Raw genomic sequence first — 13,138 nt, 5'->3', positions numbered from 1 at the left:
TTGGGTATTTATGTCCCAAATACAAAAACTTAATGCAAAAACATATATACAACCCCAAGTTTATTGTAGCATTATTTACAATAGTTAAGATATAGAAGCAACCTAAGTGTTCATCCACAGTTGAAAAGATAAAGAAGAAATAGTATAGAGCCCAGCTTCATGACGGCTCTAAGTACTCCATGGACCTCAGGCACCCAGCATGTGCCAGCCCTATTGCCATGATGCCCAAGAGAAAGTTCAGCTCCACTGAAGGGGTGGTGAAGAAGGAGCCCAAGAGGAGATTGGTGAAGTTGTTAGTCAAATGTGCTCCTGCAAAAGTGGAAACAAAGAAGTCAGAGAATGTGGCAGGAAGGAATAAATCTTCAGGCAACAAAGAAAGTGGAAACAAAGGGGGATGGGGGACCAGAGGGAAAACAGGCTGAAGTGGCTAACCACTTTACTTGCAGGAAAAGGAGAAACTGAAGGGGAGGAGATTATAGCCTCTAATGAAGCAGGAGAGAAAGAAGGCAAGTCTGATGAATATCATATACTATGTCTCATCAGTGGTCTTTGTCTTCTCTCTTGTACAATCCAGAGGAATATTTTTATCAACTGTTTTGTAAATGCAAGTTTCTTATTAGCTCTAGAAAAATTTTTGAGAAGGAGAGAATCCACCTTTATGCCTTATTTTAGGTATTTTTTTTGAATATTTTATTTCACTTTTTAAAAAATTTCTTTTCAGTGTAACAGTATTCATTGTTTTTGCACCACACCCAGTGCTCAATGCAATCCATGTCCTCTCTAATACCCACCACCTGGTTCCCCCAACCTCCCCCCCACCCCTTCAAAACCCTCAGATTGTTTTTCAGTCCATAGTCTCTCATGGTTTACCTCCCCTTCCAATTTCCCTCAACTCCCTTCTCCTCTCCATCTTCCCTTCTCCTCCATGCTATTTGTTATGCTCCACAAATAAGTGAAACCATATGATAATTGACTTTCTCTGCTTGACTTATTTCACTCAGCATAATCTCTTCCAGTCCCATCCATGTTGCTACAAAAGTTGGGTATTCATCCCTTCTGATGGAGGCATAATACTCCATAGTGTATATGGACCACATCTTCCTTATCCATTGGTCCATTGAAGGGCATCTTGGTTCTTTCCACAGTTTGGCGACCATGACCATTGCTGCTATAAACTTTGGGGTACAGATGGCCCTTCTTTTCACTACATAGGTATAATTTTTTAAGAGGTGAAATAACTTTCTGGTTGTTTATTTTTTGTTGCAACCAGAAAATAATGGTATATTGGATATGGGAGGCTTTGATTGTCTTGAGTGTCAGCTTAACATTTCACAGATGAGTTAGTATTTATATCCTGTAATACAAATCATATTAAATGGCAATTTGAAGTCGGTTGTGCATTTAATATATCTTGAACATTTTAAATTACTTCTGTTCTCATGTTATTTTGGTGGAATTGTTTTACTCCTTGATCTTTACTTTCCCTGGCTGAAATTTGTACACTATGTAACATCTTGGTCATGGTGATCCAGTTTTCCTAGTAACTTTATTAATGTGGTGTACAAGATTGAAAATTTGAGTATATACTCTATATTATATTAATTATTAATTAATTGGACTCAACAACATAAGAGTGTATCAACATTTGAAGATATTTTTTAGTTGATATATTGTTAATGAAAATTTGTCTCCAAATTTTAAGGCAGAAGTTTACTAGAATGACTTTACAACTGATTTTTTTTTATATTTTCAGCTAATATGTTAAGAATTGTGTACAAATTGAAATTTTTGTATTAGTCCTCAAAACAACCAATAAATACTCAATAATGAAAAAAAAGAAGTCGCATGTATACCCAGTGAAATATTAATGACCCATAAAGAATGAAATCTTGTCATTTGCAACAACATGGGTAGGTCTAGAGAATATTATGCTAAGTAAAATATGTCAAATGCCATATGATTTTACTCATAAGTGGATTTTAAAAAAACACAACAAATGAATAAACAATAAAAGCAGAATTGGAGGCCCATGGGTGGCTCAATGAGCACCCAACTCTTGGTTTCAGCTCAGGTGATGACCTTGTGGGTGTGGGATCAGGCCTCAGGTTGGTCTCTGTACTCAGCACAGAACCTGATTCAGATTTTCCCCTCCCTCTCACTTTCCCTTTCTTTCTCTTTCTTTCAAATAAACACATAAATACATAAACAAACAAACAAAAATATTTTTTAAAAAAACAGAGTCAGATTTATAAATATGGACAATAAACTGACAGATGTCAGAGGAGAAGGGGTGGAGGTAGGGCAAAAGGGGCAAAGGGAAGTGGTAGATACAAGGTTCCAGTTATGGAATGAATAAGTCATGGGAGTAAAAGTCCCAACATAATTAATATGGTCAATGGTACTGTAATAGTGATGTATCCATACAGATGATAGCTACATTTGTAATGAACATACTATAATGTATAAACTTGTTGAATCCTTATGTTGTATACCCAAAACTAATGTAACATTGTGTGTCAGCTATACTAAATAATAATCATTTAAAAAGCAGAAAAGAGAACATAGAAATAAACTCTCATATATATGTGGCCAAATAATTGTCATCAAGACAGACAAGACAATTCCATTGGTGAAAAGACACTTTTTTTTTCAACAAAAGGTGCTAGGAAAACTGGATACACACATGCAAAATAATAAGGTTGTACCCATGACCTCACCATATACAAAAGTTAACTCAAATTAATTAAAGGCATATACATAAGAAAAAATTTGTAAAACTCTTAAAAGAAAATGTATGGGGAAAGCTTTGTAAGAATGGACTTGGCAATGATTTCTTAAATGTGGAAACCAAAATCATAGGCAACAAAAGAAAAAGAGATAAATTGTACTTCATCAAAATGAAATACTATGTGCATCAAAGAACACTATCATGAGAGTAGGAGAAAATGTTTTCAAATTGTTTTGATAAGGGTTAATATTTAGAATGTATTTTATAGTATTTAAGGTATGGGAACAACCTTAAACATTGATGGATAAATAGATAAAGAAGACGTCTCTCTCTCTCTCTCTCTCTCTCTCTCTCTCTCACACACACACACACACACACACACACACAAACACACACACACACACACTGCAATATTACTCTGCAGTAGAAAGAATGCAGTCTGGCTATTTGCAACAGCATGGATGGACCTTGAGGGTATTATGCTACCTGACATAAATCATGCTAAGAAAGACAGATATCATAAAACATTACTTACATGTGCAACTTAAAACAATAAATAAATTAAAAGTGGAATCATGTCTATAAATACAGAGAACAAATTGATGGATGCAGATATAATGGTGGTATGGGATGGGCAAAAACTGGAGATACAGATTTCTGGTTATGGAATAAATAAACCATGAGAATAAAAGGTGCAAAATAAGGAATATGGTCATTGAGATTGTTATAGCATTTGTATGGTGACAGATGGTAACTGCACTTTTGGTGAGCATAGCATAATGTATAAACTTGTTGAATCACTATTATGTACACCAGACACTAATACAATAATGTTTGTCAACTATGGTAAAAAAAATTAAATAAAACACATATCATCAACAAAAGATAAGAATATTCCTCCAATGATTCAGCTCAAAGACCTGGAATTTTGTTATCTGTGTGATAGAAAAAAAAATTCAAATGACATTTTTGAGGAACCAAACAAGCTACAAGAAAACAAAGAAAAACAATTCAGCACAATCCGGGAAACATAACAAGACCAAATTGTTAAGTTTTATAAACATGGAAATCATTAAAAAACAAAATCCAAAACTGAAGAGTTCGTTAAATGAAAAAGTGCAACAGATAAAAGCTACAGCCAAGTACTGCAACTGAAACAATAAGTTATGCAAAGTACAAAAACTTTTACACAACTCAGAAGAATAACAAAAAAATAATGAATAAGAGAAAGAAAGGCTATCATCAATGACATTCATAAAAACAAACATATATTAGAATAATTGAAGTTCCAAAACTAGGAGAGAGGAAGAAATGAGCACAAAGTTTATTTAAGGGAATAATACCTGAGAACATCCCAGCAGTGGGGGGGAAAGACTTCAACATCCAAATTCATGAAGCTGAAAGATCACCTCATCCTTTCAATGGAAATGTATCTTCTATAAGATACATTACAACAAATTGTTGAAAATTGAATACAAAGAAAAAAGACTAATCTATAGAAAGCCCCATTAGGCTCAATAATTTTCTCTGCAAAAACTACACAGAACAAGAGAGAGAGAGGAGTTCCACATCCAAAATATTAAAGAACAGGGCACCTGGGTGACTCAGTGGGTTAAGCCTCTGCCTTTGGCTAGGGTCATGATCTCAGGGTCCTGGGATCAAGCCCCACATTGGGCTCTCTGCTCAGCGAGGAGTTTGCTTACCCCACCCCCTCTGCCTGCCTCTCTGCCTACTTGTGATCTCTCTCGCTCTCTCTGTCAAATAAATAAATAAATAAATAAATAAATAATCTTTTTTAAAAAATTAAAGAAAAAGTGTGCCAGACAAGGAACTCTATATGCAAAAACTAACTTTCAGATATGGAGGAGAAATAAATACTTTACCAGAAAAACAAAAACTTTGCTAATTCATCACTATTAGAACTGCAATGCAAACAAACAAACAAACAAAAAACAAAAGACAAAAACAAAAGAAAAACTCATATTAGATCTTTTTTTCTTTTTCTTTCAGTGTTTCAAGATTCATTGTTTATGCACCACAGCCAATGCTCCATGCAATATGTGCCCTCCTTAATATGCACCACCAGGCTCACCAATTTCCCCAACCCCCTCCCCTCCAAAACCCTCAGGTTGTTTCTCAGAGTCCACAGTCTTTCATGGTTTGTCTCCCCCTCTGATTTCCCCCAACTCACTTCTTCTCTCCATCTCCCCATGTCCTCTGTGTTATTCCTTATGATCCACAAGTAAGTGAAATCATATAATTGACTTTGTCTGCTTGACTGATTTCACTAACATAATCTCCTTCAGTCCCATCCATGTTGATGCAAAAGTTGGGTATTCATCCTTTCTGATGGAGGCATAATATTCCACTATATATATGGACCACATCTTCTTTTTCCATTCGTCTGTTGAAGTGCATCTTGGCTCTTTCCACAGTTTGGTGATTGTGGCCATTGCTGCTATGAACATTGTGGTACAGATGGCCCTTCTTTTCACTACATCTGTATCTTTGGGGTAAATACCCAGTAGTGCAATTGCAGGGTCATAGGGAAGGTCTATTTTTAATTTCTTAAGGAATCTCCACACTGTATTCCAAAGAAGTGGCTGCACCAACTTGCATTCCCACCAACAGTTTAAGAAGGTTCCCCTTTCTCCACATCCTCTCCAACACTTGTTGTTTCCTGTCTTTTTAATCTTGGACATTTCTAATAGGGGTAAGTTGTTATCTCAATGTGATTTTGATTTGAGTTTCCCTGATGGCTAATGATGATGAACATTTTTTCATGTGTCTGTTAGCCATTTGTATGTCTTCTTTGGAGAAATGTTTGTTCGTGTCTTCTGCCCATTTTTTTGTCATGATTATTTTTTTTTGGGTGTTGAGCTTGAGGAGTTCTTTATAGATTTTAAAAATTTATTTATTTAAATACAATTTAGCTAACATAAAGCATATTATTAGTTTCTGGGGTTGAATTTAGTGCTCATTAGTTGCATATAATGCCCAGTGCTTATTAGATCAAGTGCCCTCCTTAATGCCCATCTCCCAGTTATCTAATATACCACCCACCTCTCCTCCAGCAACCCTTAGTTTGTTTCCTATAGTTCAGAGTCTCATATGGTTTGCCTCCCTTTCTGTTTTCATCTTATTTTATTTTTTTCTTTTCCTTCCCCTGTGTTCACCTGCTTTGTTTCTTGAATTCCAAATCTGAGTGAAGTCATATGGTATTTGTCTTTCTCTGACTTATTTTGCTTAGCATAATACCATTTAGTTTCAATCACATCATTGTAAATGACAAGAGTTCATTCTTCTTGATGGTTAAATAATAGTCCATTGTATATATATATATATATATATATATATATATATATATATATATATATACACATCTTCTTTATTCATGGACTGTTGATGAACATCTGGGCTCTTTCCATATTTTGGCTATTGTGAACATTGCTATTATAAACGTTGGAATTCAGGTGCTCCTCCATATCACTATTTTTGTATACTTTGGATCAATACCTAGTAGTGCAATTGCTGGGTCAAAGGGTAGTTCTAATTTTAACATTGCGAGAAACCTCCATACTGTTAAACAGAGTGGCTACACCAGTTTGCATTCCCACCAACAGTGTAAGAGTGTTCCCCTTTTGCTGCATCCTTGCCAACATATGTTGTTTCCTGAGTTGTTAATTTTAGTCATTCTGACCAGTGTGAATTGGTGTCTCAGTGTGGTTTTGATTTGTATTTCTTTCATGCTGAGGGATATTGAGCACTTTTTCATGTCTCTGTTAGCCATTTTATGTCTTCATTAGAGAAATATCTGTTCATGTCTTCTGCCCATTTTTTGAATGGATTTTTTTTTGTTCTGTTTTTTGAGTGTTGAGTTTGATTAAGTTCTTTTTTAATATCTTCCATTCCACAGTTTGACTTTTAGTTTTGTTGATGGTCTTCTTTGCTGTGCAAAAGCATTTTTCCTGATGAAGCCCGATTAGTTCATATTTACTTTTGTCTTCCTTGCCTCTGGAGACATGTCTAGGAAGAAGTTAATGCAGCTGAGGACAAAGATGTTCCTGCCTATGTTCTCCTCTAGGCTTTTGATAGATTTCTGTCTCACATTTAGGTCTTTCATTCTTTTTTTTTTCTGTGATTTGTGAATTCTTTATTTTGGCTAATATTGACTGCCTTCATTACTACCACAGATTTATTATAGCTCAGGAGAATTATTCACTAGATATTCTGTTGTCATTAAACACCAAAAATCAGGAGGAGATTGGAGGGCTTTTCGAAAGGGGTAAGAAGAAGGGGGAAAGAAACTCAAGTGAGAACACAAGGTCCTGCCCAGCCTAGTTGTCAGGAAATGAGTCACCACATCAGATCTAACTGAAATGCCAGCCTCTCCAAAAAGGCTTTCATGAAAAAGCGGTGTTAACAATTATTCACCAGACAAAACAAAAGGTCAATGAATGTTTCTAGAAAAGATCTCAGCATGAAAGACCCAACTAAGGAAATGTTATACATAGCACCATGACAGAGCTGGGATCAATTCATCAATTAAGATTCTACTGTGGACACAGAAATCTCTAGGCGCTAGCTCTCACTCACAGATGTACGTGATGTTTTATGGCATAAAGATGTTGTAGACAGTTCTCACGTAGATGTCATCGGGAGGAGGCTTCTTCTTGCTGCCAGGTTCCAGAAATTTCTTAATTGTAGGGATATTACTTATTTTCACTGTGAACTCCTGGAGATGAGGAAATGCAGACAGGATATTGGGGATTTTCTCTTCTAGAGCCAAAATGGTTTGTAGTAGAATCACATCTGCAAGGCTCAGCTGGTTACCAACGAGAAACCTCTGACCATGATCTCTTAAAACCTTTTCAAACACAGGAAAGTATATAATTATAGCCTTCTGGGCCATGTTAACCACTTTCTTTTGTTGGTTATCTGGTTTTAGAAAAGGATGCATGATAATCAGTTCCAGTAGATCTAGTGTTCCCTCCACCTACATGTCAATCAGGGCTCTCTCCTTGAGGTCCTTGCCTAAGAGGTGGTGTTTATCTGCTATGCAGTGAAGGATGCTTTGGGTCTGCACCAACTTCATCCCATCAATTTCAGCCATTGGCACTTTTTGAAACAGCAGGTGGTTACCATCCTGCAACTTCTGAAACTGTTCTTTTGTTTCTAAGAATTCTTCATCAAACTCAATTCCGGTGGCAGCTAAAACCCATCTTACGGATTCTATCTGGCCTCTTCCATTAGGGTAGTGGAGTTTGGACTTTGCTGCCATGATGGCCTTTCAGGCTGAAGTCCACTTGGAGCACACGGAGCTGCACCTCTTTCATTCATTTTGAATGTGTGTGTGTGTGTGTGTGTGTGTGTGTGTGTGTGTGGTGTAAGACAGTGGTTCAGTATCATTCTTTTGCATGTGGCTGTCCAATTTTCCCCACAACACTTGTTGAAAAGACTGTTTTTTCCATTTGGTATTCTTTATTGCTTTGTTGAAGATTGGTTGACCATAGGGTCCATTTCTGGGTTCTCTATTCTGTTCCTTTGATCTATGTGTCTGTTTTTGTGCCAGTACCACACTGTCTTGATGATTATAGCTTTCTAATACAGCTTGAAGTCTAGAAATGTCAAGTCACCCACTTTTGTTTTCTTTTTCAATATTACTTTGGATATTCAGGGTCTTTTCTGGATCCACACAAATTTTAGAAATGTTTATTACAGCTCTGAAAAATGCTGGTAGTATTTTGATAGGAATTGCATTGAACTTGTAGACTGCTTTAGATAGCATAGATATTTTAACAATATCTGTTCTTCCAAATCTTTAGTAATAGAATGTTCTTCTATTTCTCTGTGTCATCCTCAATTTCTTTCATAAATGTTGTACAATTTTAAAAGTACAATTTTTTTTAACTCTTTGATTAGGTTTCTTCCAAAGTATCTTATAGTTTTGGTGCAATCGTAATTGCTATTGATTTCTTGATTTATCTTTCTTTTGCTTCATTGTTAGTGTATACAAATGCAACAGACTTCTGAGCCTTGATTTTATATCCTGTGACTTTCTGAATTTGTCTTTCAGGTATAGCAATTTTTTGATGGAGTCTTTCAGGTTTTCTACATGTAGTATCATGTCATCTACAAAAATTGAAAGTTTAACTTCTTCTTTGCTGATTTGGATGCATTTATTTCTTCTTCTTGTTTGACTGCTGACGCTAGGACTTCCAGTACTATGACAACAGTGATGAGCGTGGACATCCCTGTCATGTTCCTGACCTTGGGGGAAAGACTCTCATTTTTTCCCCATTGATGGTGATGTATGCTGTAGGTCTTTCTTATGTGGTTTTTATGATGTTGAGGTGTGTTTCCTCTCTCCCTACATTGTGGAGAGGTTTTATCAAAAAAAGAATACTGTATTTTGAAAAATGCTTTTTGTGTATCTATTTAGAGGATATGGTTCTTTTTTTTTTTAAGATTTTATTTATTTACCCAACACACAGAGAGAGAGATCACAAGTAGGCAGAGAGGCAGGCAGAGAAAGAGGAGGAAGCAGGCTCCCTGCTGAACAGAGAGCCTGACGTTGGGCTTGATCCCAGAACCCTGAGATCAGGACCCGAGCCAAAGGCAGAGGCTTTAACCCACTGAACCACCCAGGCGCTCTGATGATATGGTTCTTATCCTTTGTTTTATTAATGTGAGGTATCATGTTGACTGATTTGGGGATGTTGAATCACCCTTGAAGCTGAGGAATAAATCCCACTTGGTCATAATAATCCTTTGAATGTACTGTTGTATCCTATTAGATAGTATCTTTGTGAGAATTTTGGCATCCATGCTCATCAGGGATATTGGTCTGTAATTCTCCTTTATAGTGGTGTCTTTGTCTGGTTTTGGATTCCAGGTAATACTGGCCTCATAGAATGAGTTTGGATATTTTCCTTCCATTTTTTTTTTTTGAAACAGTTCCAGAAGAATAGGAACTTCCTTAAATATTTTGTAGAATTCCCCTGGGAAGCCATCCAGTCCCGGATTCTGGTTTGTTGAAAGATTTTTGATTAATGATTCAATTCCTTTGCTGATTATGAGTCTCTTTAAATTCTCTATTTCTTCCTGTTTAGTTTTGGCAGATTTATTTTTCTAGGAATTTATCTATTTCTTCCAGGTTGCCTCATTCGTTGGCCTTATATTTGCTCATAATATTCTCTTACAACTTTGTATTTCTTTGGTGTTGGTTGTGATCTCTGCCCTTTTATTCATGATTTTATTTATTTGAGTGCTTTCTCTTCCTTTCTTTTTTTTATAAGTCAGGTTAGGGATTTATCAGTCTTGTGAGTTCTTTCAAGGAACTAGTTCCTAGTTTTATTGCTCTTTTCTATTTTTAAAAATTTCTACTTCATTGATTTCTGCCCTAATCTTTATTATTTCCCGTATCCTGCTAGATTTAGGCTTTATTTGCTTTCTATTTCCAGGTATTTCAGGTGTCAAGTTAGGTTGTGCATTTGAAACTTTTCTTGTTTATTGAGGAAGGTCTGTATTACAAAATACTTCCCTTTTGACCACCTTTGCTACCTCCCATAAGTTTAGAACTCTCATGTTTTCATTTTCATTTGTTTCCATGTGTGTTTTTCCCCCCATTTTATTTTATTTATTTTTTATTTTTTTATAAACATATAATATATTTTTCTTTAATTTCCTGGTTGACCCATTCATTCTTTAGTAGTATGCTTTTTAACCTCCATGTATTTGTGGTCCTTCCAATATTTTTCCTGTGATTGACTTCAAGTTTTAAAGCATTGTGACCTTAAAATATGCATGGTATGTCCTCAGTCTTTTTGTACTGTTGAGGCCTGATTTGTGAGGCAGTATGTGATCTGTTAAGGAGAATGTCCCATGTGCAGTAGAGAATATTATATATTCTGCTGCTTTAGGATGAAATGCTCTGAATATATCTGCTAAGTCCATCTGGTCCAGTATGTCATTGATCTTATTTCCTTATTGTTTCCTTATTGATCTTCTGCTTAGATGATCTGTCTATTGTTATGTCTGGGGTGTTAAAGCCCCCTACTCTTATTGTAATGGTATCAACAAGTTTCCATACTTTTGTTATTAATTTATTTATATAGTTGGCTGCTCCCATGTTAGGGGCATAAATATTTACAATTGGTAGATATTCTTGCTGGATAGGCTCCTTTATTATGATATAGTGTCTTTCATCTCTTATTAGGGACTTTTGTTTAAAATCTAGTTTTTCTTTTTTTTTTTTTAAAGATTTTATTTATTTATTTGACAGACAGATCACAAGTAGGCAGAGAGGCAGGCAGAGAGAGAGGAGGAAGCAGGCCCCCCACTAAGCAGAGAGCCTGATGCGGGGCTCGATCCCAGGACCCTGAGATCATGACCTGAGCCGAAGGCAGAGGCTTTAACCCACTGAGCCACCCAGGCGCCCCTAAAATCTAGTTTTTCTGATATAAGGATGGCTATTCCACCTATCTTTTGATGTCCATTAGCATGATAAACACTGTTTCACCCCTTAACTTTCAATCTGGAGCTGTCCTTGTGTCTAAAATGGTCTCTTGTAAGCAGCATATTGATGGGTCTTTTTTTTTTAATTGTTTATTCTAATACCCTGTATTTTTATTGGAACATTTAGTCCATTTAAATTCAGAATAATTAAATGGTATGAATTTAGTGCCATTATATTACCTTTAAAGTCAATGTTCTTTTACATTCTCTGTTCCTTTCTGGTCCTTGTGACTTTTGGTCTCTTTCCATTCAATAGGTACCCTTTAATATTTCTTGGAGCACTGGTTTCATGTTCCCAAATTCCTTTAGTTTTTGTTTGTCTTGGAAACTGTTTATCGTTTCTTCTATTCTAAATGACAGACTCACTGGATAAAGTTTTGAATGCATATTTTTTCCCATATAGCACCTTGAATATATAATGCCAGTCCTTTCTGGCTTGCCAGGTCTCTGTAGACAGGTCTGCTGCCAGCCTTATATGTCCACTTTGTAGGTGAACAACCTCTTGTCCTGAGCCCTTAGAAATTTTCAAGCTTCATCATAATATCTCATGGTTTGGCATATTTTACGTTGATTGTAAGGGTGTTCTCTGTGCCTCCTGGATTTGGATGCTTTTTTTTTTTATTCTTCAGATTAGGGAAAGCTCTTAGTAATAATTTGTTCAATTAAAACTTCTTCCCTTTTTCCTCTCTCTTCTTTTATGGGAGTCCTATAATATGGATGTATTTCTTTTTCATTTAATCACTGAATTCCCTAAGTCTACCTTCTTGATCTAACAGTTTTCTTTTCCTTTTCTCTCCAGCTTCATTATATTCCATAATTTTATCTTCAACATTATTGATTCATTCATCCTCATTTTCATGACCTCCATTTGGGACTGTCTCAGTAGTAGCATTTTTAATTTGCCTGATTAGATTTTAGTTATTTTATCTCTATATTAAGGGATTCTCTAGTGTCTTCAATATTTTCTTCATTCCCAGCTAATATCTTCATAGTTGTTATTTTAAATTCTAGTCCAGTCACCAACCTTATATACATATTGATTAAATCCTTGGCTGTGACTATTACCTCCTGTTCTTTCATTTGGAGTAAATTTCTCCATCTAGTCATTTTATTCATAAAAGAGAGAAGAAAGGAAAAGAGAAAAAGCCACAAAAACAAAAATAACAATAACAAAACAAAACAAGATCCTGGGTGTGTTTTTGTCTGCTTCTTTAAGAAACTAGATCCTGATATTGGGACAAGATGGCAGAGAAGTAGGAGATCCTGTTTCAACTGGTACACTAAAGTGAGCTAATTATCTACCAGAACACTCTGAAAACACATGAAATCAGCCTGAGATGTAGAATTATGCAATTCTGTATCTCTATGGGGACAGAAGACACCAGTGGAGAGGTAAAGTGGAGTCAGAACACTGAGACTAATATCAGAGGATAAACAGAAGGGGGAGGGAGCCAACAGAAGTGACCCATTCGAAAGTAATACCCCAATACAAAAGTGCCCTATGATTGGGGACCAGCATTAACTTGGAGTCTAGTTAAAAGCACTCAAAAAGAGCAAACGGTCTTAAGGGGAAACTGGTGGAATCAGGCGGCCACAGGCATGGGCATAAGCACATGGACCCAGGATGGCCACTGCTGGCGACCACCCATGCCAGAGAGAGTGCGGCAGAGCCTCCAGTTCCTGGTCCCTGAGCCCCCAGGGTTGCACGGCTTACACCACTGCTCTGGGGGTGCACTCCGGCCCTCACATGGGAGATTCTGATATGGGTGTCAGCCTGCACTCTCTGGAACTACAGCTTTCTGCATTCCGCAAGCACTGTGAGAATGGCATCTGATCCACTCCCCGCCCGCGCGTGAGAAAGCTCTGTGCAGGCACTAGCTGGTGGTCTCTAGA

General features: G+C 36.6%; 2 pseudogenes; one reads left to right on the top strand and one right to left on the bottom strand.

The window, feature by feature from the left end:
• Positions 1–221: 221 nt before the first annotated feature.
• Positions 222–685, top strand: LOC116582291 (annotated as a pseudogene).
• Positions 686–7,315: 6,630 nt separating this feature from the next.
• LOC116583396 lies at positions 7,316–8,024 on the bottom strand (annotated as a pseudogene).
• Between the last annotated feature and the right edge of the window lie 5,114 nt (positions 8,025–13,138).

This window comes from Mustela erminea, chromosome X (assembly GCF_009829155.1).
Source record: "Mustela erminea isolate mMusErm1 chromosome X, mMusErm1.Pri, whole genome shotgun sequence".
In the NCBI taxonomy this organism is placed as follows: Eukaryota; Metazoa; Chordata; class Mammalia; order Carnivora; family Mustelidae; genus Mustela; species Mustela erminea.
This window is presented reverse-complemented; position numbering and strand designations above follow the sequence as displayed.